Genomic DNA, 26,337 nt, shown 5'->3' with positions numbered 1-26,337 from the left:
TGTCTTCAGAGTTTATCCACATCTTGCGTATCGTAGGACTTCCATTGTGTTTGGAAGAGATGTTTGGAATGATTTCAGTCTTCTTAAATTTGCGATTTGTGTTGTGGCTTAACTTGTGATCTGTCCTGGGGTAGGTTCTGTGCTCACTTAAGAAGAATGTATGTTTTGCTGCTGTAGGGTGGAATGTTCTGTACATATGCTGACGCCAAGATGTACAGGAAAACCACTCCTCTGTTCTCTGTCTATTCACAGACTACTCTCTACTCCAAATGTGTGTGTGTGTGTGTGTGTGTGTGTGTGTGTTTGTGTGTGTGTTTGTTTGTGTGTGTGTTTGGGGGGAGGCTTTCATACCAAGCAATTCTATAATACCAGCTGGGTATCCTATAATTTAACGCATTTCTGACACTGTCTACCTAGAGTTAGCATCAGATCTCACAGATTAAGGATGCAGTCCCACAAGCCTGCTCCCTTCCCATTTCAGATGCCAATCATAAGTCCAAGTTGTTATCTGGGCATTGGACCAGTCAGCTAAATTGGAGAGTTCCACAACCCTATCCTCAGGTTTTATTAATTTTCTAGAGTGGCTCACAGAACCTAGGAAACTGTTTACTTAGTACATTACCCATTTATTATAAAAAGATGTAACTCAGGAATAGCAAGATGGAAGAGATACATAGGGCAGGATATGGGGGAAGGAGCTTCCATGATCTCTCCAGGTGTGCCACCGTCCCAGCATCTCCATGTGTTCACTAATCCAAAGCTATCTGAATCCCATCTTTGGGGGGTTTTCATGGAAGCTTCGTTAAGTTGGCATGATTGATTAAATCATTGATCATAGGTGATTAATTCAACCTCCAGCCTCATTCTCCTCCCTGAGGGTTGGGGGGTGGGGCTGAAAGTTCCAATCCTTTAATCATATGGTTGATGCCTCTGGCAACAAGCCCCTGTCCTTAGAGGATTTTCAAAAGACACCTCATTAACATAAACTCAGATGTTACTAAAAGGGACTCGTTATGAATAGCAAAAGATACCCATTTCACCTTTATTACTTTGGAGCAATTCTAGGAACTGGAAACAAAACTCATGTCCCTATAAGCTCTTATATAGGAAATTACAAGGGTTTAGTAGCTATATGCTAGGAACTTTGGACAAAGACCAAAATATATATTTCTTATATCACAGTATCACACATGTAATCTATCCTGTGTTTTCTTGAGAATAATGAATTTTGTTGCTATGGATAGGAATGTTCTGTACATGTCTGTTAGATTCATTTGGTCTGTAGTGTTGTTCAAGTCTGCTGTTTCTTTGTTGACTTTCTGCCTAGCTGTTTTATCCATTATTGCAAGTAAAGTATTGAAGTCTCCTACTGTTATTGTATTGCTATCTCTCCCTTCTGTTGTGTCACTGTTCGCTTTTTTATGTTTAGATGCTCTGATGTTGGTTGCATATATATTTAAAATTGTTATGCTTTCCTGTTGATTTGACCCTTTTATCATTATATAATACCATTCTTTGTCTCTTCTGATAGTTTTTGACTTAAAGTCTATTTTGTATGATGTAAGTATAGCCAATCCTACTCTCTTTTGGTTGCCATTTGCATGGATTATCTTTCCCCATCCCTTCACATTCAGCCCATGTGTGTCTTTAAATCTAAAGTGAGCTTATTGTAGACAGCATGTAATTGAATTTTTAAAGTCTATCCAACCATTCTTTGTCTTTTGATTGGGGAGTTTAGTCTATTTACTTTTAAAGTAGTTATTGATAGGGAAGGATCTACTATCACCAATTTGTTCCTTGTTTTCTGTTTTGTTTTATTTTTGTATTTCTTTTGTCCCTCCTTTCCTCTTTTGCTATCTTCCTTTGTGTTTCATTGATTTTTTAATTTGTATTGATAGGCTTTTATTCTTGTCCCTTTTTCTTTTGTGTAATTTCTATAGGTATTTTCTTTGTGGTTACCATAGGGCTTACATAAAAATGCCATATAGTTATAACAGTCTATTTTAAGCTCATAACTTCAGTTGCTTGCAAAAACTCAACACCTTTACTCCCCTGCCCCACACACCTTAAGTTATTGATGTTAGTATTTACATCTGTTTGTACTGTGTATCCATTAACAGATTTGTTAGTTATAGTGATTTTTTAATACTTTTGTCTTTTAATTTTTATACTAGAATTAAAAGTGATTTACCCACCACCATTACAGTAATACAGTATTCTGTATTTATATATATATTTACCTTTATCAGTGAGTTTTATACTTTCTTATGCTGGTGTCTTATTTAGCATTCTTTCATTTCTACTAGAAGAACTTTAGCATTTTTTGTCAGGCAGGTCTAGTGGTGATGAATTACCTCAGCTTTTGTTTTCTGAGAAAGTCTTTATCTTTGTTCTTGAAAGACTGTTTTTCCAGGTATAGTATTCCTGGTTGGCAGTGTTTTTATTTCAGCACTTTAAATATATCATTCTACTCCCTTCTCTGCTGAGAAATCCACTGAGAGTCTTATGTGGGTTCCTTTGTACATCACACGTCTCTTTTTATTGCTTTCAAAATTCTATCTTTGCCTTTGCCTTTTGACAATTTATGTTTCTCAATGGGTATTTGACTTAGTTACTCTTATTTAGGATCTTCTGGGTTTCCTGCATTTGGATGTCCATTTCCTTCCCCAGATTTGGGAAGCTTTCAGCCACTATTTCCTTGAATACACTTTCTGCCTCTTTATCTCTCTTCTTTTCCTTCTGGGACTCCCACAATGTGTATATTGGTCCATTTGATTGTATCTCAGATGTCCCTGAGGCTTTCTTTATTCTTTTTTAATATTTTTCAATGTATTCCTCTGACTGAATAATTTTCAGTGTTTATTCATCCTCTCTCCTTCCTGATCTAGTCTGCTGTTTAGCTCCTCTGGTGAATTTTTCAGTTCGTTTATTGTATTCTTCAGGTAGGTGATTTCTGTAAGTTGTCTGTCTCTTTGTGGAAATTCTCATCTTGTTCTGGCATTTTTCTCCTGATCTCAGGGAGGATCTTTATGACAGTTATTTTGAATTCTCTGTCAAGTTTCTGCTTCTTTAGGGTCAGTTCTGGAGATTTATCTTGTTCCTCTGAACTGATTTCCCTGTTCTTTCATTTTTCTTCACTCTCTGTATTGGTATCTGCACATTCGACAAGTAGCGACTTCTCCTAATCTTCATGGACTCGCTTCATACAGAAAAGACCCCCACTCATCAGCCTGGCCAGAGATTCTGGGTCTCTCAAACCTTTGTGCTTGTCGAGTCTGTTTTATTCTTAGTGGCCTCAGGCATCTAGATTTTGTTGGGTCACATCAGTATTTTTAGATAAATACTGAGGCAAGACTGAGGCCAATTCCTCAGGCGGCCTTCAGGTAAGTTGGGTCATTGGACGCTCTGTCCAACTCTTCCCCTCCTCGGGGACAAGCTAGGAGCTTGGGTTTTTCATCAGCTCAACATGTGCTGAGCCAGGGGGAGTGGCTATGATGACTGCCAGCCCAAACCACTATCACTGTTCTCACTGGCCCCAGGGGGCTATAGTATGCATGTTCGTCAGTGCTCTGAGAGATGCTACATGGAAGCCAGTTGTCTGGGTAGTCCCATAAAAGTTGGGGCATTGAACGCACAGTGAACCCTTTCCCCACCCCTGGGAGAAACTGGCAAATGGAGTTTTTGGTCCCAATCATATGATGCTATGCTAGGGATAGGGATTTTGGAAAGAAGGTGTCTCAGATTTTCCTGCCAGCTTCAGTGTGGCTGGTTTCTTGCTCATTTGAGGCATGGGAGCTTCTTAACTCATTTCTGGATTTCTTACTGATGGAATCTGTCTGTGAAGGCATTCCTATTCCACCACCTTGCTGGTGTCACTCCCTCTTTTTGGCTTGTTTTGAGGAGGAAAGGAGGTAAAGGATGAAAAGTGCTTAGCACAGGGCACTGCAAATATCAAACGGTTAATAAATAAATGTTGATAGTGATATTGTTAAAATGTTAGGATTGCCATTTCCGGTCCAGGTTTCAGTGTTAGGCTGTAGATAGTGAAAACATGCCCATGATAAGTTCTGATCAGCTAAGGATAGTTGACAATACTATAGGGATGGAATGAGTGACCAAAGTCATCTATATTATAAATTTGCCTATGTACATATATCTGGGGTCAGTAGCAGAATAGTAATATTAGAGTAACATGATAATTTGCTAAATATTTATTACAGACTGAATTACCAGAGATTGAAAGGGGAGTAGGACAAGTTCTCTTTCTTAGATGAATTTACATTTTGGAGGAGAGAGACATATTAACAAATAACTGTCATGCAGGCTAATTGGGTACCTTGGTAATACACAGGATTAATTCCTCAGGGTGGGACAGAGAGGGTCAGGGAGAACCAAGGAACAGGAGTTTGCCAAATGGAGAAGTTGAGGAAGGATATTCTTTGCAGAGCAGTGTCACTGTGGCATGAGCTCTGAATGGCTAAAGCAGCGTCTGGGTGTGTGTCTTAGGGGTGTGTGTGTGTGTGTGTGTGTGTGTGTGTGCGCGCACACACACACGCGCATATAAGGAGTGTCCAGAGTTGAGGTAAAATGTAGCTGAGGTTGATCTTGAGTTTTCCAAGTGATATAATCCAACTTTTGCTTAGAAAGTTAACTCTAATAGAAATAAAGACAGTGCATCAGCAAGAGGAGAGGTTGGGAGCAGGAACTAAGAGAGATATTCCAGGTATAAATTAGGCGAGGACTGAAGAGGACAGAGGGGGAAGTTTTGAGTTGGGCAAACAGGGAGTCATCGACAAGGTTTTCCAGATAAACGTCAGGGAGTTCTGACAATAGTCCAGAGGATTAAGGAAGTAAGAATGAGCAGTCTGTGAGAATACTCTATTCGTTTAAGAAGTTTGATAATCAAAGAGGCAAAGGGATGGGGTTAGTAGGCTTGAAAATTAGGCTGAATGGAAGGAAGCTTTTCCTTTTAGGAGAGACTTGTAATATTTAAAGACAGAGGGAAAGAGATGAGAGGAATTTAGGATGCAAGAGCAAGTAGCTAATTGATGAATAAGGTTCCAGAAGTAGAATAAAACCAATAGCACAGGTGTCAGGCATGGTCTTGGAAGAGATTAGGATCCGATTTTTCTCTAACATATAAAGGAATATGAATTAAGATGCTAGTAAGAGTACTCATACTGACCTCTCCTATTTTTTTTTCTTTTATGATAAATTGATGTGATGAAATGATGATCTTTGAATGTATAATAAGGCAATTGGGCTACAAAGTCACACAGATGTGGATAAGAAGGATAAATATGTTTTAGAAGTGAGGGAAAGGAACCATGTGGATCATGGCTTGTGTTCCTTTTGTACTGTCAGCAAGAAGCATCAAGTCATGTGTTAAAGCCAGTTTTGATTATACATGCTCCACGAGGTAGCATATTTCCATGTTCTACCTCTCCATGGTCCTGAATTCCTTTTATATTTTATTAAACTCATGAGACGTATCTCCCTTATTATAAGGACACCTCAAATCCCTTCTATAAAGTAGTGGGTAAAACATGAATAAGTACTGAGGATGTCTCAAAAACAGTCTACACATAGGAGAGATAGGGCCATATTACTGATGACTTAAAAATGATAAAAAATTGGAAGAGATACGCCTGTGCCTTTGTGTTCAATCCGGACATCTTGAGGTTAAGAAAAGGACTTTAGACCATGACAGGCACCTGCCACACAGCAATGGCAGGCTGAGAGAGCACAGAGAGTCTCACAGATTTGAAGGCTATTGTGTGTCATGGTTTGCTTCAGTGATTCAATAAGTCAAGATCAGAGTCTCTTAAGACTGTTAAACTCTCTGCCCGAATTTGTTCCTCTCTATGGTGAAATTACCCAGAATGCTAAAGATACAATCCTCTCTTGATACGGTCACGAATTGACTAAATCCAAAAGCCAACATAACCAATGTGAAGTTTAGTGCTGTCCTTTCTAAGAGACTGAGCACCAGTATAAATCTCTAGACATGGAAAGACACAAGAAAATTATTTTTCAGAGTCTCTGATTAAACACAATAAATTAGTTAAGCACTACCACTGAGATTTGTGCTCTAGAAGTAGAGTACAGAACTCCAATGAGAGCTTGCTGGAGACCTTAAGAAAGGAATGAATTGCATCTGAGAGAACCTTACACTTCAGCAGAGAAATAAAACAGACTGCAAGTATTTGTAGAGTTATGAGAAGCTATAAATGGGATTTTGTTTGCTCTGAAAATATAAGGGGAGGGCCTTTATTTTGCAGGGAGGCTCAAGATGGCACTCCAGCTAGCTGGAGAGAAAGTTTGACCATTAACTAGACAATAGTATTCTCCAGGTAGGAGCCCTCCAGGCAAGAGTCTGGCCTATTTAAAATAGAGGAAACACAACCTTTTGAATACAGTCATATCGTATGATTTATTTTGCTTTCAAAGATACCTTCACTGACTTCTGCGGTCACTAAATGAGAATAAACACCCTTTCTTTACCTTTTCCTCCCCTTTATCAGTAACATCGAGGTGGTTCTTTGTAGTTCCCTTTAGTCAGGACTTTAATGCGCACCCTCCCGACCCCCACTGTCAAACCCAAGTCTTCTATTCTCATAATAATGAAATGGGAAGACCCCTCTTTGTTAACTTTCTATAGGAGCTGAAGTTCCCATTGGGCCATAATTGGTAACCAGAGCTGAAGGCTTAGCAGTTAAATTCTCCATGAAAATATATGAATAAAAGTAGAAATGTTACGGGCTGATTTTTTCACTAAACTTCTGCCAGCTCTTGCAGTGTTTTATGAAGAGATGCCAGCATATTCAATAAATCTCGGCTGGCTGTTGTCCAGGAGAAATTATCACCAGCCCGTTGAAGGATCTCTAGCTGCTCCTTAGGAAAGGGAGGGGAGGAAGAATCATTCTGGTTCATTCTGAGTTGTGCATTACACATTAAATTAAAATATATGTTTCACCCATTTAGCAGTCTGAATAATAAAAGCTGTATACAGCTGCAACAACTCTGCTCTATGCATTTTAATGACTGATTTGTGAATATACTAGAATTATAACTGCTATTCAAATATTTTCCTTTTTTAAGAAGTCACAAATCCCTCCCTTTAAAAATACACAGACGAACACTTTATAATCTTTTAATAATTTGTACTGGAGAATTTTAAAGCTTAGAATATGTGGAAATTATTTGTTTTAGGACGAGTAAATATAATGGGCTTGTCAATATGGTATTCAAATAACTGTAAAAATATTTGGAGTGTCTCCAACGAAAAGAACCTAACTCGATCTCTGCATTCAAATGAATTCTAAATGGAAAAAGTGATATACAGTTCAAAAGGAAGCATTAGACTCTAAAGCACCTTTCCATTTCTCTAAGGAATTGTGATCTACTGCTCAAATAGACTTTTAAATGGCTGTTGAGTTTTCAGGCTTCTCAGATATTCATACTTAAATCAGTTTGAACTAGTTAAGTAGAGTCACAATTAGAATTGTAATTTCTTTTCTTTCCATTTTTAACCAGTTGTGAAGAAAGCTAATAAAATTGGAAAATGAGCATATGCGACCTTTAATATGAAAACTAGGTCTTAGAAGGGTGAGACAGTGCTTTATCAGCCTCCAGAGGGTAGTTTTCTAAGCACAATGCCAGTTTTAACATAGGATCTGCGTACTTTTTGTATGATGAACCGTAAACCAGAAGCTTTCTCTAATGGGTTCTAAAAATCAGGAGATTTAGATTCAACTTATGAGAAAAAAAAAATGGCATGTTACGACAAAGGTAATAATATATCAATAATATCCTCAATTTCCCATAGAAACTTAGAAAAATATCTATTAGCTAAGCAGCCAAAAGTTTATTTTAGGATACGTATGATCGATGTAAGGAAATTCTCAGTAATTTACCATTAATTCAGATGTCCATTCTTAAGTTGGAAACATGTCAGTAAAATATGAAGTTCTATGGCATCTTTAGCAGAGCAAACGAACCGAAGTAATCCCCTGTATTGTTTCCTTATTTCACCCTCAAATAACCCTCAGTCTACTAATTGCCCCCAGGATCACATTTTACAAAGCATGGTTTCCAAGAAACAATTTGAAGAATTTTAGAAGCTGAAAAATAATGCTTTATTCCTGAGTGTACTAGTGGTTTGTAACACTGATGATTCAAGCTTCTTCCTAAGCAATTTTTTTTGCATCTGTAAACTGATCTAAATGTTTGTTATGAGGATAAATTTAGAAAAGCTCATTTGGAATTGTTACTCTAGAGCAGGGGTCAGTAAACTTTTTCTGTAAAGGAAAACTTCGTGCGTAGTTTAGACTTTGGGGACCCTCCCTGTCACACTCAGTGAACCTGGCCATTTTAGTGCAAAGGGAATCATAGACAGTGTGCAAACATATGCATGTGGCTGGTGGACTTGGCCCTTGAGCTGTTCTAGAGCAGTGATTCTCATTTGGTGTTGGGTGTGATGGGGAGGGAACTTTGGAAAGTTCATTGGGGGATGAAATTCAGGAGAGCCTCTGCTGGAAATTTTCATCTTTTTCCTATCAAGAGTTAACAGGAAAGGACTTCCCTGGTGGTCCAGTGGTTGACTCCACCCTTCCAGCGCAGGGGGTACAGGTTCGACCCCTGGTCGGAGACCTAAGATCCCACATGCTGTGCTGCGTGGCCAAAAAAAATTCTAAAAACAGTTAACAGGAAATATTTTTTGGTTTTGGCTAAAATAATAATTTGATTGGGTTTCTAGGTCATTAAAATTGCCCAAATAATAGAAATGAGGATCAGAAATCACTTTTAATATTACTATATCATTAACATATATAATATAGAATAATGATATCCAATAGAAATATCATACGAGACATATATATGATTTCCAGTTTTTGAGCAGCCATGTTAAAAAAAGAAACCAAAACAGGTAAACTTAATTTTAATAATGTACTTTATCAAATATATATAAAAATATTATCATTATGCTATGTAATCAATATTAAACATTATTAATGGGATATTTTACATTTTTTTTGTACAAAGCCTTTGAAATCCAGTATGTATTTTATGCTTACAGCATATTTCAACTTGGATTAGTCACATTTCCAGCGTTCAGTGGCCATATGTGGCTAGTGAGTACCATACTGGATAGAACAGGAAAAGATCATGTAATATGTTACTTTTACTCACTGGATTATATTTTGAGAATAAGTGATGTAAAACATAGGCCAGATTAATGTTCTCCGTCTACTCCCCTGTAACACTGAGCCTGACAGCAGCCTAAAAGGTCTTCATAAATGCAGCATTTTGGAAAGCCACTGCTAATCAAGAGAGCTGGCATGAACCTCTCTACAATCTATATAGAGACCATAAGATGAATTCAACCATGTAATTGATCATTTAAAATCTCAGGACTCATTTCAAACAGTCATTTTCTTTTATTTGCCAACCAGGGGTCAACAATTCCAATGCCAGGAGAGACCAGAGAGATAGAAGTGAGAGAATCCAGCTGGGTGAAGACAGTGGAGAGTGATGGGACCATCTGTGGCAAGTGGCAGGTATGTACCCTTCCTGAAGTATCCACATTCCAAAAGCTAAACGCTGTGTCAGCAGAACAAACACATCTGCAAGACCACCACTGGATGTCTAGACCTGTTGGTTTACAGTCCCTGCTACATACGTTAAGTCTAAAGATGTGGCACTATTCCAAGAGAATTAACACTATTATTGTACCAGTACTTGTCTGATCTCTGACAGTTGTAGGGGGTGGGATCAGGTGATTTGACCCCAGCCTCACCTCTCCCTCTGCCCCTTCTATCTTACATGGGGTTTCTGCTCACTTCGACCTGAGAGTCTGTCACAGATCTCCTTTGCTTGCAATTCCTCTACTCTTCTTTAGCAACCAGGAAAAAATGCCCCTCTCTGAAGCCTTCCCAATCTCTAATGTTCATAGTTGTACAGATCCACAAAGCCAAAATTCAAAAAGCTCTGGAAGCTAAAAGCTTTTAAAAACTCATCTGGTGATAAAAATCTTACCTGATCTGAACTCATTTATCAGCAAAATCTGACTTTGCTGGACAGGAGTCTCTTTATAGGTCTTTATTTAGCTAACAGTTGTGAAAATTCATATTGCAGAAATATTAATATTTTGAATATAGGGGCTGTCCTATATTCACTGGAAGGATTGTGTAATATATGGTGTTCGTACCATGCTGTCATTCTAACATCAGAAAAGTTCTGAAACACATCTGGCTCCAAATATGCCTTTATTAGTGAACCTTTATTCCTAGTAGTGGAAGTAGGCGTATTAGTAAATAGTTATTTAACACAAAATATGCTCCGGGTCCCTTATGTATTTTAACTCTTTTATTCTGCACAAGTCAATTAGGTAAGTATTATTGTTACCTTCGTTCATAGATGTCAACAGTAAATTAATAGAGTTAGGTAACCTTCCTAAGGTCACACAGCTCCTACGTGGCACCACCTGGCAATGCCAGTCATCAAACCCAGATGGTCTGGCTGAGAGTCTTTCCTGCTGTGCAAAAGCATCTGTCTAAGTGTTGGTTATGGGTTCCCCTCACTTGACATTTACTGTGTGAAGGTTCTGTCTCCTGAACTAGAATTCCTCCTCCTTAAAAGCAGAACTTGTCTCCCTCCCCCATACTACCTACCTGGTAAGCGTATGAACCTAACAGCATTTATCGTGAAGAATGGCTAGGTTAAAAAGAGCATTATGAATTTCAGTAATTTACTATGGATCCCGCAGGTCATGGTCCCACTTGTTCTGTCTTCCACAAAGCTGATTTAACTTTGCGTGATGTGACAGTTACTAAGCTCTGCCTCTCTCAGTGAAAATAAGCACAGGCACAAGCATATATGCTATCACCTTAACCACAGTGAAGATAAATTCTGCTTCTGGTTCCTGCTTAGTTAATGCTTATTCTGATCTATGCAGTATGTAAGAGCTATTTGTGTCTTTCCTCGGTGTGTCCTGTATCGTTTATGCGACGGTACTATTACTGTTCCCATGTTACAGATGAGAAAACCAAGATTTGGAGATGTGTGATTATGATGCTGGGAAGTGGTGAAATTGTATTAAAATGTAGGTGGTTTGACCCAGGAGCCCGCAATCTTCCTCATCTTCCTTCTTTACCTCTGGCTTTCTTCTGAGACTACTTTCTAGGATACAAGTCACTTTCTAACTTGAGTCTTCCTTTCTTCTCATATCTCTTGCCACTCCAGTTACGTTGGAGGGCTGGAGAGTTTCTTAATATTCTATTCTTTCGCCATGGACAGTACTCATGTATCCTCATAACAGTATTATGGATTTGTGCTTTTGGTGTTTCCATGTAACAGATTTGGAAGTTGAGGCTCATAGGCTTTAAGTAATTGACTCAAATCCACGTAATTTGTGGCTGAACTGGGATTAAAGTGTAAGTTCACTGATCTAAAATCTCACACACCGACGGCTCACGTTTCCCTGCTTCTCGTTAACGTAGTTTCATACAGTTTCAGCACTCTAAGAACAAATTATGATTATTTTAAAAAAATATCAAAGTAACCCGTGGAACTTCTTCTAATTGAACTTCCTACCTCCTGACACAATGAAGAAGCATGAACCTAACTGAATAGTCTTCTCAGATTCACTCGGGGCATATTTTTAGTCTTAGCATAAAATATTTCCTCTGTGCCTCTGTTCAGCCTATACATTTCATTTTCAAAGCTAGAGTCTTTTTCCAGTTAATCATATTTATTGGCAAAATACAGCCTAAGTCACTGAAACAAAAACTAAATGAAGTAAGAGAACAAAGGTTGAATAAAGAAGTTCTGGACAAAAGGCCTTTGACCACAAATGGATGCCAGATTGGGAATTTTATTTTTCTTCAAAAATGATTAATTATAGCAGTCACTAGTAAACAGTAATACGTATTTGTGTGTCACCTCTTTATGCATTAAAAAAGATCAGAACTGGGCTTCCCTGGTGGCGCAGTGGTTGAGAGTCCGCCTGCCGATGCAGGGGACACGGGTTGGTGCCCCGGTTCGGGAAGATCCCACAGGCCGCGGAGCGGCTAGGCCTGTGAGCCATGGCCACTGAGCCGGCGCGTCCGGAGCCTGTGCTCCGCAACGGGAGAGTCCACAACAGTGAGAGGCCCGCGTACCGTAAAAAAAAAAAAAAAAAAAATTCAGAACAACCCAGGACCCACTCATTCTGTTTGACTGTTGGAATTTTTTTTTTAAAAAACATCAATGTAGTTTAAAAAAAAAAAAAAAGACTTTATGAGCACCCTGATTGATTGGAAGTTAAAAAGAAGAGCAGACTTTTTCCTTTCCTTGGGCTCTCCAGTCCTGTGGGGATGTCTCTAGATCTTCAAATAAGTCCCTCCAAGGGAGAAAAACGCCACCACTAACAATATGTAATCTCAGTGCCTGGAGACTCCCTGTCACCTCACTTTGGAAGTGTTTGGTGAGCTATGCAGATCACGAAGATTGGGTAATAAAAACCCACCACCATCCAACCAGGGAAATCTATTACTCACCTCTTCTATTAATAGAGTTAGAGCTTCGATTTCACAGTGCAAAAAGCTCAGATTTATTTTGCTTACTTGAATCTCAAAGCTTGAGTGCTCTCCGATTGTGAAATATAAATTCTGCTTGCTTTTAAACTAAATAATAGTTCTATTTATAATACTTGTCATAGCCTTTGTACTCCTTTTTTGCATATAAAATGCTGCAATACATATACCTACTTTAACATTTCTTGTAGGGTGAATTTAGCATACTGATTTCTAAGAAAATAGGGAAAAAAGAGCCACGCTCACCTGGAGGGGGGCATGGAGGTGTTGGGCAACTGTTGTCCATTCCACCCACTTATAAATGAGAGGTGAAAATCCGTCCTGTTCATTTATAAATTCATATGGAGCCTTTCTTTGTGTTGAGCTGTTTGATTTGATAGTGGAAACGTGATGAGGGTTCTGTTATAAGACAATTCCATTTCTCAGGATGCCTCCTACCTTCTGTGTGTGTATCATTTCGAAAAACGGTGAATAGCAGCTTAAGCAACTAATAGCCAATTCCAGTTCCCATTTTTATCTGTGGGAGACAGTTTCTCTGTTAAAATGGTAACAGTTAAATGCAAAACTAACCTAACAAGCCATTGGGTGGCACTGTTGCTCCACTGAGTTCTTGGTTAAAGAACATTTCTCTTATACTAAAAAAGGAAAAGAAATGAAACCTAAGTATGCCTTAAAGAAAGTAGCATTGTTTAAATGGGACAGTTGGATTTCCTCTGCTTCTTTGATTCTTTCTATCCACTAAACACCCTTTGACCCAGGAATGACAAGTAGGTTTAAACTCAGATGGCAATATCAACCGTTTGGTCGATGCCACCTGGAGCCTAGTGTTGAGAAGGATTCTGATGCCATATCCAAGCCAATGGGTTGTATGGAGAATGTTATGGATTGATTAACAGTATCTGCTGTGGGTGCAGAATATTGGAATGGTGACTAAACTTGTCATTCTTCCTGTTGAATTCTATATAATGAGTGCCTACGATAGAAATAAATTCTATACTACCATTGGGGCTAGGTAGAGAAAATATGAGTGGAGTTTTTTTTTTTTTTTTTTAATGTGAGAGTAATGTTAGGTGATATGTTGAAAGTCAGACTATTATAGCATATCGTGCATCTTGGATAATATGAGTATGACCTGAACTATATGTGTCCTCTTTTCTTGTCTCACCTAATCCACTCAGAGTTTTAAAGATTATGAGAAAGTGGTGTCATTACCACAAGGAGGTTAATAGTTTTTGGCTGGTTAGTGCCAAAAAAGATGGTAGAGGCCAGAAAAAGATGTCTTCATAATACAAGAAACCTCAAAGCCCCAGGAACATACTCATTTTAGAGTTGAGAATCCTATTTAATTTTAGATCTATTATGGTCTTAAGATTTACCATAAAAGAACTATGACTATCACATATGTGTGAGTCTATGAGTACATTAAACTTTCCCTGTCCCCTCTGAAGATCTTACAGTATTCCTTGACATGGGGTATTTACTGAATGCGCTCTGCAGTAGCGTTTTCTGTGATGTTGGAAATGATCTGTGTTTATGTTGTCCACCACACCAGCCGTATGTGGCTACGGAGCACTTAAAATGTGGCTCCTGTGACTGAGGACTTGGATTCTAAATTTTTGTGTAATTGCAATTAATTTGAATGTGAATATAAATAGTCCAGTGTGGCTACGAGCTATTGTATGGGACAGTGAGTTGCAGTTACTGCAGGAATGATTAACACTTGGGTTTGAAGAATTCACAGCCTATCAAATCAGATGGCCCTCATATAAGCAGAGTAATGCCCAGTAAGGATAGTAAAGGTTTATTAAGCATTCACTATGTGTATGGCACTATTTTAAACATTTTATATATTTGGTCTTCCCAACAACATATGAAGAAAATCTTTTATCCCCATTTTACAGATGAAGAAAATTATAGCAAAGGGATAAGCCCTGAAATATTAGATAGGTCCCCAAATGGGATATGTTGGCCCTCTGTACCCACTAATAGTTTGGTTTCTTTTCCAACAAATACTGTTTCAATGTGTGTTCACTGTTTACCTAGAAAGGGGGTTGAGTCGGTGGTTGGAAGGGGCAGAGAAGGATGAGGCCCACTTACAAACTGGAGTCCTCTTCAGAAAACATTGTGTTGGGGCTCCTTGGGAGCCCCATCTTCCTCCCTGCCCTCTAAGTAGCTTATCAAAGTGCTTCTTCTAAGCAAACAGATTTCCTTCCTGGGAGGTTTTCTGGCAAATACAATTCCCACCACCACCTCATTACATTTACAGCATTGTTCTAATTTGGATAAGAATCTTGGGCAACTGCCTATACCTGACTCTGCAGGGAGCACACAGCTAAGGTTGTCTTGTTGCCAAAGGATGGCAAAGCTTTACTCTAGAGTACAAAATCAGTGTAGGCTTCTGTGATGGACAGAACGATGCCCTCCACTCCAAAGATATCCATGTCCTTATCTGCAGAACCCATGAATATGTTACTGTACATGTGAAGAAGGAACTTTGCATGTGTGATTAAGTTAAAGATTTTACAATAGGAAGACCATCCTGGGTTACAACAGGTTGGTCTGATGTAATCACAAAGAACCTTGTAGGAGAGAGGCATGAGGTACCCGGAAGGCTTTTAAGGTGCAGAAAGGGCCCAAGAGACAAGGCATTTAGGTGGTGCCAAGAATCTGGAAAAGGCAATGAAACAGATGCTCCCCAAGAGCAAGCTGGTCTTTTTTGAACGTGTCAGCTCCAGCACTGTGAGGTAATAAATTTGTGTTGTCTTAAGTAATTTGTTGCCATAGCAGTAGGAGACTAATACGGCTTCTTAGACAGGGAGACTTTTGAGAATTGTCAGGTAGAGAAAAGAAGGGTGTTCCAGCCAGAGGACCCAGCCAGTTCAAAGGCATGATGCTCCAAAACAGCATTCAGTGCATGGGAACAGTGTGTATCTCAGGGTAGGCAGCAACTGAGGGATGTTTCAGGGAAATAAAATGCGGTACAGGAAAGGGAGCATTCTGGTTTCGCTGCTAATCCCTAGCATTCTGAGACCAATCCCAGGGCCATGCTTTCCTCTTCTGGACCACATGTGACCTCAGGAGTCTCCTGTGGTTTTACTCTATGTATTTCTCTTCCCACAGAGATCAAAAGAAAAACCCATAAATATTTACTACAGGGAAAGATGAAGGATCCCGAGCCACTAAAAATAGGAAAGTAACTTGGAGGAGAGAAAGCTATTTCTGTTACGTTAGATAAAATTTTTTGCTGGCGTTAGAAATTGAATGAGAAGAAAGAAAATGATCAATTTCAGATTGGACAAAAGCTCCTAAAGGAAACCTTTTTGAACCGTATAATACATCTTATGCTTTCATCACATTATGTGTATATATATACATATATATACATATATATATATATCTTATAGCAGGATGGTGAAGAGTACAATTAGTTAAGTGGGGGTGGCGGAGTCAAGATGGCAGTGTAGGAAAACACAGAGTACGCGTCTCCCCTCCACTAGGGTGCCTGCCGGATGCTTGGGGGGACTTCAACGCCCAAGGAGATGGGAGGAGCCCCCAAGTGAACCAGTAGGATGTGGGGGTGCTGAGGGGGGAGGAGAAGTGGAGGCTGGACAGGACCAGCGCTGCTGAGGGGTGGCTGAGACGGGGGAGGTGTTCCCACACCTGGAGTGACTGACCCTCAGGGGCTCAGATCAGGGGGGAGCATGACCAGAATTTCCCCTGCCCAATCAGCCGGGGAAGTCTGCCCTGCTCTCGGCCAGGTCCTGTAACCTCAGAGGCCACCTCTGAGCTGCATAGGTCCTGGGGACATAGGAGGAAGGCTGGGGCAGAACAGGAGAGGCAGGTGGGAGGGGCCCTCCAGGACCAGAGGGTCAGGAGAAGGAGCAGAGGGCATTTGACCCACCCAATCGGGCCCAGGAAGCCTGCTGGGCTCCCAGGTGGGGTCCCCTGCCCTGTTAGACCAGAGGTGGGAGGTGCACCAGGGCCCCTTCTGTTTCGTTGAGCGGAAGCCCCAGCCCCTCACACCTCCCAGGGCCTTTTCCAGCCCTGTGGGTCCTAAGCATAGGCCCCGCCCACCACCGAAACCCCACCCCACTTAGGCCCCCGCTCTCCACAGCCAAGGCCTTTTCCACCTTTTTTTTTTTCTTCCCCCTTTTTTACTATTGTAGTTCTGTTTTATCTTCCAGTGTTGTTTCATCTATATTTTAATTTTTATATTCTTTCTAACATATCTGTGAGTTTCCTAATCAAATTTTATTTTTTACTTTGTTATTGTTCACCTTTTTTTTTTGCCGGGGGTCGGGATAAAGCTCATGAGGTGGGAGCTCCTGGATTAACAGAGAACCTCAGACCCCAGGGAATATCCTTCAGAGTGAGGTCTCCCAGAGGTCCTCATCCAAGCACCAAGATCCAGCTCTACCCAACAGCCTACAAACTCCAGTGTTGGAAGCCTCAGGCCAAACAACCAGTAAGACAGGAACACAATCCCACTCATCAAAAAAAAGAAAAAAACAAAAAAAACACAATGAGACAGCAAAAAATTATGTCACAGATGCAGGAGCAAGGTAAAATCCTATAAGACCAAATAAATGAAGAGGAACTAGACAATCTACCTGAAAAAGAATTCATAGTAATGATAGTAAAGATGATCCAGAATCTCAGAAATAGAATGGAGGCATGGATTGAGAAAATACAAGAAATGTTTAACAAAGATCTAGAAGAACTAAAGAAAAAACAAACAGAGATGAACAACACAATAACTGAAATGAAAAATACACTAGAAGGAATCAATAACAGAATAACTGAGGCAGAAGAATGAATAAATGAGCTGGAAGACAAAATGGTGGAAATAACTGCCAAGGAGCAGAAAAAAGAATGAAAGAATTGAAGACAATCTCAGAGACCTCTGACACAACACTAAATGCACCAACATTCGAGTTATAGGGGTCCCAGAAGAAGAAGAGAAAAAGGGACTGAGAAAATATTTGAAGAGATTATAGTGGAAAACTTCTCTAACATGGGAAAGGAAATAGTTACCTGAGTCTAGGAAACACAGAGAGTCCCATACAGGATAAACCCTAGGAGAAACACACCAAGACACATATTAATCAAAGTAACAAAAATTAAATTCAAAGAAAAAAATATTAAAAGCAGCAAGGGAAAAACAAAAAATAACATACAAAGGAATCCCCATGAGGTTATCAGCTGATTTTTCAGCAGAAACTCTGCAGACCAGAAGGGAGTGGCAGTATATGCTTAAAGTGATGAAAGAGAAAAACCTACACCCAAGATTACTCTACCCAGCAAGGATCTTGTTCAGATTCAACAGAGAAATCAAAAGCTCTTCAGACAAGCAAAAGCTAAGAGAATTCAGCACCACAAAACCAGCTTTATAACAAATGCTAAAGAAACTTCTCTAGGCGAGAAACACAAGAGAAGAAAAAGACCCACAAAAACAATCCCAAAACAATTAAGAAATGGTAATAGGGACGTACATATCGATAACCTTGAATGTAAATCGATTAAATGCCCCAACGAAAAGACACAGACTGGCTGAATGGATACAAAAACAAGACCCATATATATGTTGTCTACAAGAGACCCACTTCAAACCTAGGGACACATACAGACTGAAAGCGAAGGGATGGAAAAAGGTATTCCATGCAAATGAAAATCAAAAGAAAGCTGGAGTAGCTATATTCGTATCAGATAAAATAGACCTTAAAATAAAGACTGTTACAGGAGATAAGGAAAAACACTACATAATGATCAAGGTATCAATCCAAGAAGAAGATATAACAATTATAAATGTTTATGCACCCAACATAGGAGCACCTCAATACATAAGGCAAATGCTAACAACCATGAATCCCCCTCTAACATCTGGCTTTGTGTGCTGGACTGTGGGCCCAGCTGAGGGTGGGATAACAGACCTCCTTTAAACAGAATCTGTTCACCTACGACAGTGGGGTACTGATTGCTTTGGATCTGGAAGAAGCTTTAAATAATTGTATTATGTTTGTACCTCACTTGAAATGGCAGAGCACAGTGGTTAAGGACACTGAGTGTCAGCTCTTGCACTAACTAGCTGTGCCTTTGGCTTCTCTGCCTACCCTCTCTAAAATGGGAGTGGCGATAGTAGTAACCTAATAGTGTGGTGGTGGGCAGTATATGAGAATAGAGACTTAAAGTACTTCCCCACAGCGTAGCCAGGGTGATATTTTATTTATTTATTATTATTATTATTTTTTGCGGTACGCGGGCCTCTCACTGTCGTGGCCTCTCCCGTTGAGGAGCACAGGCTCCGGACGCGCAGGCTCAGCGGCCATGGCTCATGGGCCCAGCCTCTCCGCGGCATGTGGGATCTTCCCGGACCGGGTCACGAACCCGTGTCCCCTGCATCGGCAGGCGGACTCTCAACCACTGCGCCACCAGGGAAGCCCCAGGGTGATATTTTAAAACATAAACCGTATTATATGTACACAAGACACAAAGGATTTGACAACTGCCCAGCTGACCTCATCTCCGAGCATTCTCTTCTCCACACCATGCTCCAGTCACTCCAGCTTTTTTTTTCTTTTGTTTCTTATACACACAAACTGATTCCTATTTTTCCAGCAAAAATCTTAATGCTGACTGTTTCCTCTGCCTGAATGTTCTTCTCCCAGCTGTTTATAGAGAACTTCCCTGACTGCTCAATGAAAATGTAGTTTCTCTCCATCCCATGGTGACCTTCCCTATGTTATTTTCTCCACAGCACCTGCAATTGTCTATTTGTTTCTTTCTTATTTTCTGTCCCCATTCCCCTTGCCTCAATTGAGGTGTAAGCGACCTTGTCTGTCTCATTCCCCAAGGTATGGCCAGGGTTTAGAACTGTGCCTGGCGGTAGGGACTCAATTAAAAGCGCATTGAATGACGGAATGAATGAGCACGCAGCCTGTTACTCAAACAAGACGATCTCTAATTTGTATGTGTGTTTGCGACACTATTTACACAAATGAGGTGGTGAAGTTGGGCCTCATGAGGGTGGTTGTTCCGTGGCTTTGCTAGTATGATTACTCTCTGAGGTCTGGGGATGGAGGCCTTTTGTCTCAGGATTAGAGAGGACTGTTTGCTTTTACAGCCTGGAATTAGCATTGCCACAGCTAATCATTTGAAACTTTCATGGTATTCAAGTGCCCATGCAGGTATTTGAGATCTTAATAGCAAAAGTAAAAAGAATATTTACATAGTTCATAAAAGGATACATTATGCTTCCTTTCTGCGTTTTACGGCACCTCATCACATTGGAGAGTGGAGTCAGTGATGCACTCAGTTTTATATTATCTCTGACTGGCACCACAGTCAGATGACCACCCTGGCTCTAAAACTTCTTGAAGCAAATCACCCATTGCCTCTGATACTAAAATGAAACTTCTTTAAATCGCAATAAACCCCCCCAAATGTTATGCAAATTGAAAAATACCCCCGTCAGAGGACTGTCAGATAACACCTCTCATTCCCAAGGACTATTTGTAAGCCTACGGAAACATCCAGAAAGAAATAATGAATTGTTCTGGTACACTGTTCTGGCAGCCCTTAATAAATCAATATGAAGGGGAGTTCTGAAGGGCAAAATGTTGCTGTCGGTGGGTGTCCGATTTAATTTTGCTCTAAATTAATATTTCGAATATGATAAGTGAGCTGGCAGGAGCAGATTTCATGATTAATTCTATGGCGTCAAAAATGCTTTGATGACACTTTAATAGCTGCTCCACTGATCTAAAAGTGCCTGAAATGGGCTCACGTGGGCCAGCTTACAAATTGCATGATAATGTGGATCCCACCCAAGGAGGAGATTTACTTTTTATTTTCAAATCTCTGCCGTACTTGGAGTAGCCGTGTTTCATCACGCAGGCAGAGACACTTTTATAGCCTTGTGAGCCACAGCTGAATGAGACATGTTGGATGAGTGAGCAGAAAGTGCCATTAGGATCGCCCCTCTAAGTCATGCCTACTTGAAGCCACATAAATCAGCTTCCGATGGAGTCATTGCTCCCCTGAAAACGAGGGTCCCTAGAATCAAAAAGTTCGACTGCAAAAGGACCGGTAAGATACATATAACCTGAGCTCACAAATGAGAGACAAGAAGGGAACCTGAGTGTTTACTCTGGGGTCAGGATGGACCTATAAATGTCACTAGCATGATAGGCTTGTGATTACGATAACTGGGAGGCTACTGCTGACATTTTGTATTTGTTAAAAGTTTATTGAGTGCACCAAAATTTTGCTACACGATTTGACATTAAGGATATAAGTAACAGAGTACCTACACTCACGGCGCCTGTATTCCAGCTTGTGAGGCAGACATATTACTACTACATACAGAAGTGCTGAGTGGAAGATTGAACAAAGTGCTTTGGTACCATATGGGAGGATGGAATTAGCTCTGTCTGAGGGCTTATGTGTTTCTTCTCAGTCTTAGGGAATGAATAAGGCTTGACGGGAGTACACAGGTATTTTAAGAAGAGAAAATACAGGGGAAAAGCGTAAAGATGTGAGAACTCTTGGCATATTTGAAGAATGGTAGGCAGTTCAGTCTGACTTAATAAGCACAGGGGCTTAGGGGAGGAAAGAGGCAAGACAGGAAACTTAGTTTGATGTCAGTAAAGGGTTTTGAATGTAATATTAAAGTGAGCCTTATTCGTGGGCAGCGGAGAATCAGAAATAGATTTTTAAGGAGATAGAATCATGATATACACTTTAGCAAGAATACCGAGGAAGCTATGATTATGTTGGGTATTATATGGAGAAACCTGAGTCTCACCACTAACTCAGATTTCTGCTTAGGACAACTGATTAGAATTCCCATTACCTAACATATCTAGAAGAGTAAGTTTGTGGGGAAGCAGATAAGTTTCAGCTTTGGCTGAATTGCATTTCGTAAGCTTAAAGAACATTAAAGAGGCCTCAGAATTTGTTAGGCGTGTGGATGTATGCCTAAGAGATCTTGATTGTAGACATAGGCTGGAGATCTCTAGCTTGGATGAGATCATGCAGGTAGAATGGGTAGAGTGAAGAGGTTTTGGTCCAAGCCTTAAAGAACATCAACATTTAGAGATGAGCTGGAGAAGGAAAGATCCAAAACAGAAGGAAAATAAAAGTGAGAGAGTATTTCAAAAAATAAGGGATCAGGAATGTCAAATATTACCTAGGAGTCAAGTGTGAAAAGGACTGAGATGTCTATTGGATTAGGCACAAAGGGAGTGAAGTGGCAGACCCGTAAATGTTTGGTAGAAGGGGAATCCAGAGGATAATAAGTAAAAGAAAGTGCGGGAGCTAAATAAGTTGTGGATATAGACAGCTTTTTTAGGATTGTATTTATCTTTGATCAAGAATATTAAGAGTTACCTCCCCACCAGAAGAAAACCCAAACTTGTTAGTCTCATCTTCAGCTTTTAAAAAGTCTTCAGCATAAGCATAGTGTTTGGGGAATAAATTAAACCTGAACTGTCTGTGGTCACCACATACATCTCTTCCTTTCTGTCTTATTAGGGATGGTCTCTCATGCATGAGTTATAGTTCTTCCTGCCTTGTCAAACTATGAGTGCTATAGACAGTTATTAAAGTGGAAAGGAATTTCTCTCTCTTAGCAATCATTTTTACATCTACTAAGGGCCCATTGACTTCAAAGCAAGTTCCTCATTGTCATAATCAGTCAGTGTTTATTAAAGTCTTCATGGAATTATTTATAAGACTCAGTAGGAGAAAATGAAGAGTTGGGACTTGAGTTTGACTTCATGTATTTAGTTTAAATAGAAATTCCTTATCTTTATATAATCCAAGCTGTCAAGTCAGAGTATGTAAAAGAGATTTGATTGACAATTATTTTTTATTTTCTTGAGAATTTTGTTTTGTATGATTTAGTTTAATTTTGTTTTGTCTTGAGCTGAACGTTAAAGGTTTGGAGATTTTTTATTTATATTTGAGAACTTTTGTCCTTCAAAACCTTTTATAATATAAATAAATATTCTATAATAATATATTATAAATATTATCTAATACTTATATAATAATAATTATTTATTGTACAATAAATATTATATTATTTAGTTTATTATAATGAATATTATTATAATATAAATATTATAAAAACCTTTTATAATATAAAATGTCACTAGCATATTGACCATTATTAATTCAAGCTTACAGTTTTACTTTAAAAAGAATATTTGTTCTAGAGAATTCTATAAGGAACATCTCCTAGTAAGCTTAGATCCTCCCCATAGGTGTCCAAGGACTTATATTACACTTTTCTTCCATTAGCTTTCAGACAAATCACAACCACCACCAAATAAATGTTCTAATATTCCAGTGTGCATCTTGAGGCTGCCAATGTAGAGACATGGGCCTAAAACTAATCCTTATGGAAATGTGTCAAGTCTCTTCTGTGTGGATGAATATAAATAAAAATAAAAAGGGGGAAAATGATAAATCAATTCCTTTGCTTAGATTGTTTTGAATATAGGCTAAATTTTAAAAGTTGGAGGTACACGCATTGGTCTTCATATCTGATTAATGCCACAGCAAATGTGAAAGAAAAGCATTCTCATGTCTGCTGATCTTTTTAGAAGTCTATACAATATTGAATTTATATGATGGTTGGGTAAAATGTGGATTAATAAAATCCTGTTATGTCTTTTATACAGAAAGGAAAGAAGAAAAACTCACAGCTTTGATTAGGTCACCCATACTAAATTTTCTTCTGATTTACTTGTTACCATTTTCTTTTTTGCCTTGGCTATTTCAAAGTAGACATCAGTGATGTTTAAGATTATTTATTATGCATTGGCATTAAACTTTTGCTATTAATATTTGTTGGGATCCTTGAAAAATTGTTAATTAAGTTCAAAAGACTTGTCTGAGAAGTTCATTCACTCTTCTTTTGTTTAATATTCTTCATATACATAGACTCATTCACTTGTTTTTTCACTCATCTCCCAAGGAGCCTCCCCAAAATTATTACCTAACAAGTTCATGTATTTTTGGTTTCACTGGCATTTCTAAGCTGTTTGAATACAAATCTAATATCAAAGTTTGTAAATTAATGGGTAAGGGAGATATCCAGACTCATACGAATGAACCTCTTTTTGTTTGTTTTAGATCTAACAACAGTGAAATTTAAAGATGAAAACTATTTTGAAGGTCAGATACTCATTCAACCTGGTTTAGCTCATTGATAATTACTGTCTGGGATGCAGGTAATGTGGGATGCATTCCTACTTTCTAAAGTCACTTGATCACTGAAATTCTTCCATACAAGACACTAAACCCAGCCACCTCTATCTAGCCATTGGCCGTACAGAATGCTGTTTTCCTCAGTTTTCCAAAGTTGTTCAGACTTAAAGACACCAACTTTTCCTGAAAAGGTCCACAGGAGACTGAAATGTCAAACCAGGATGCTAATTTATTAATTTACCTTGAGAAATAGAACTGTCAGGAGGTCCAGATATTGTTCTGACTTAGCACATTCTCCCCTTTAGGCCTTGGGGTATCAGGATGGTCTCCACAATCATCTCCCAAAATTGCATGAAAAATTGCATGTATATTTGCAAACCATTTTTTTTCCCTTGTGGAGAGGGCCATAACTTTCTTTGAATCTTGAAGTCAAGAATCCATGCAGTAGGCAAACTGCAAATGGAAGCAAATTCTTAAAAGACTTCTTGACAAGCTTAGAATCAGAAAAAAAGGAAGTAGTCAGAAAAGGTGAACGTTTGATGGCATGGCCACCAGATGGTATACTTTCCAGGGCAGGCAGATTCACTGTGCCGGCAGGATATCCTCATCCCCAGACGGGTTTTCACGTGTACTCTGAATGTTGTTGGTTTTCAGATAAATCTTCTCTAAGGCTTCCATAACTGATCAAGCTCTCTCCTGCTCCAAAGTCTTTCTTAAAGTATATTGCCATCTTCAATCTAGTTAAATTCAACCTTTCCAAGCCTTGAGAACTCTTTAATACTTTAAAAATGATATTATTAGCTGACCTATTTGATATTCGTTTATATTTTCCATTTCATAGGACAATCTTTATTGTTTTATTTCTACAATTTAACAGAGTTAGGAGAAGGCAGATCATTCGTGATTTTAAGGTAACGGCAGCATGAATATCAAGAGTTTTATTCTTTTGGATTATGAGGCAGTTACTGTTGAAATTAATTTATCTGTAAAGAAAAAAAAAGAGTTTGATCAACTCTACTCCTCATTTTGAATTTATCTATTCAGTTTTGCCACATGATTGTCAGTTTGGGCTTTATAGATTCCTTCCACTTTATGTTTTGTATTCTACTTCATTAACTTCTGATGTTTTAAAAATTTCCTTCCTTCTTCTTTCATTGGATTTCTTATGCCGTTCTTTTCTTTCTTTCTGAGATAATGTTTGATTACTTAGTGTTCAGCCTTTCTTTTTTTCGATTATATCTATTTAAGCCTGTACATTTTCTCAAAGTACAGTTTTAGCTACATCCCATATGTATTGATATGTAGTATTTTTGTTATCCTCAAATCCAAAATATTTTCTAAGGCTCCGTTATATTTTTCCTTTGATTTGTGGATTATGTAGTTCACTTCTTAATTTCAAACGTGAGAAATTTCTAGTTATCTTTGAATTAATTTCTAACAATTTCATTGTGTTAGGAAATTATGATGGTTAGAGATTATGCTTGTGGAATTTCAATCCTTTGCAAATTTTTGAGATTTGTTCTTTTATTTCAACATAATAGGTTTACAAATATATCACATGTGTGCTTAAAAATTACAGCTGTTGGGAGCAGTATATTTATGTGTAAATCAAGAGTGTGAATAGTAATCAAATCTTCTCTATCTCTGCTCATAGCTTTTGCTGCTGCTTTTATCAGTTACTGAGAGAGGAATATTAAAATCTCTTAATGTGACTGTAAATTTGTTTATTTGTAGGTCTGCCAATTTTTGCTTTATAAATTCTCCAGATTTTGCTGTCAGAGGCATGTCAATCTAAATTTTAAATCTTCCTGGTGAATTGAAACTTTTATCATTATGTGGTGAAATTCTTTGTCTCTGATGATATTTTTTTTAAATGTATATTTGTTCATTATTAGTATAGTTACCCCAGGTTTCTTTTGATTATTATTTAAAAGATGTACCTTTTTTCTGTCATTTTACTTATTAGGTTTTAATAAAAAGATATAATTTGGATTTTTAAAATTTTGTAGTTATCTTTTAACTGAGCATTTATCCATTCAAATTTACTATAATTGCTAATATTTGATTGTTTCTTTAAATGTGGTAGGCTTGGTGTTCAAATATATATCTGATAATTTCATTGTCTAAATTGTGTCTTTTATGCTATCTGTTGTTTCTGCTGGTTTTCATTCATGTTGCCTTGTTTCTTCAAATCTAATTATCTTACACTGCTTGATGGTCATTGCCCTTGGAAATTATTTGTGGTATTTCCTCAAAGCTAATGCTGTATCTGCATATCTCCAGAATGGCTTTGCACTGCTCTGGCCACAACCATGGTGGTGGTGGTTCCTTGGCTGTCTCAAGCTATGTATAATCTTGGCTACAGTGTCCCATGAGGTCCTGTCTGTGCCCACAGTTTTAAGAGACTTCTCCCCTAACCACCCCCCCCGACTTTTTTCCTTTTCTACTGCTTTGCTCAGTACCAAAGTAAACATTTTTAGCTCTTGTTTCTAGAGGACTGGTTGATCCAAATAATCTAGCTTGCCAAAGTTGGAAGCCAGCAAATTCT

General features: G+C 38.7%; 1 long non-coding RNA gene across 1 annotated transcript in view; it reads left to right on the top strand.

Annotated features, from left to right (window-relative positions):
* Nucleotides 1-26,337, top strand: part of LOC137220892 (uncharacterized) — a 318,969-nt gene that overhangs the window by 47,825 nt on the left and 244,807 nt on the right. Inside the window, exon 2 of the long non-coding RNA XR_010941830.1 lies at nt 9,456-9,560. This is a non-coding gene — a long non-coding RNA (uncharacterized lncRNA). The remainder of the gene's footprint in view (nt 1-9,455; nt 9,561-26,337) is intronic.

The sequence above is a fragment of the Pseudorca crassidens genome, chromosome 3 (genome assembly GCF_039906515.1).
Source record: "Pseudorca crassidens isolate mPseCra1 chromosome 3, mPseCra1.hap1, whole genome shotgun sequence".
Lineage (NCBI taxonomy): Eukaryota > Metazoa > Chordata > Mammalia > Artiodactyla > Delphinidae > Pseudorca > Pseudorca crassidens.
Note: the sequence above shows the minus strand (reverse complement) of the source record. Positions and strands in the feature narration are given on the sequence as shown.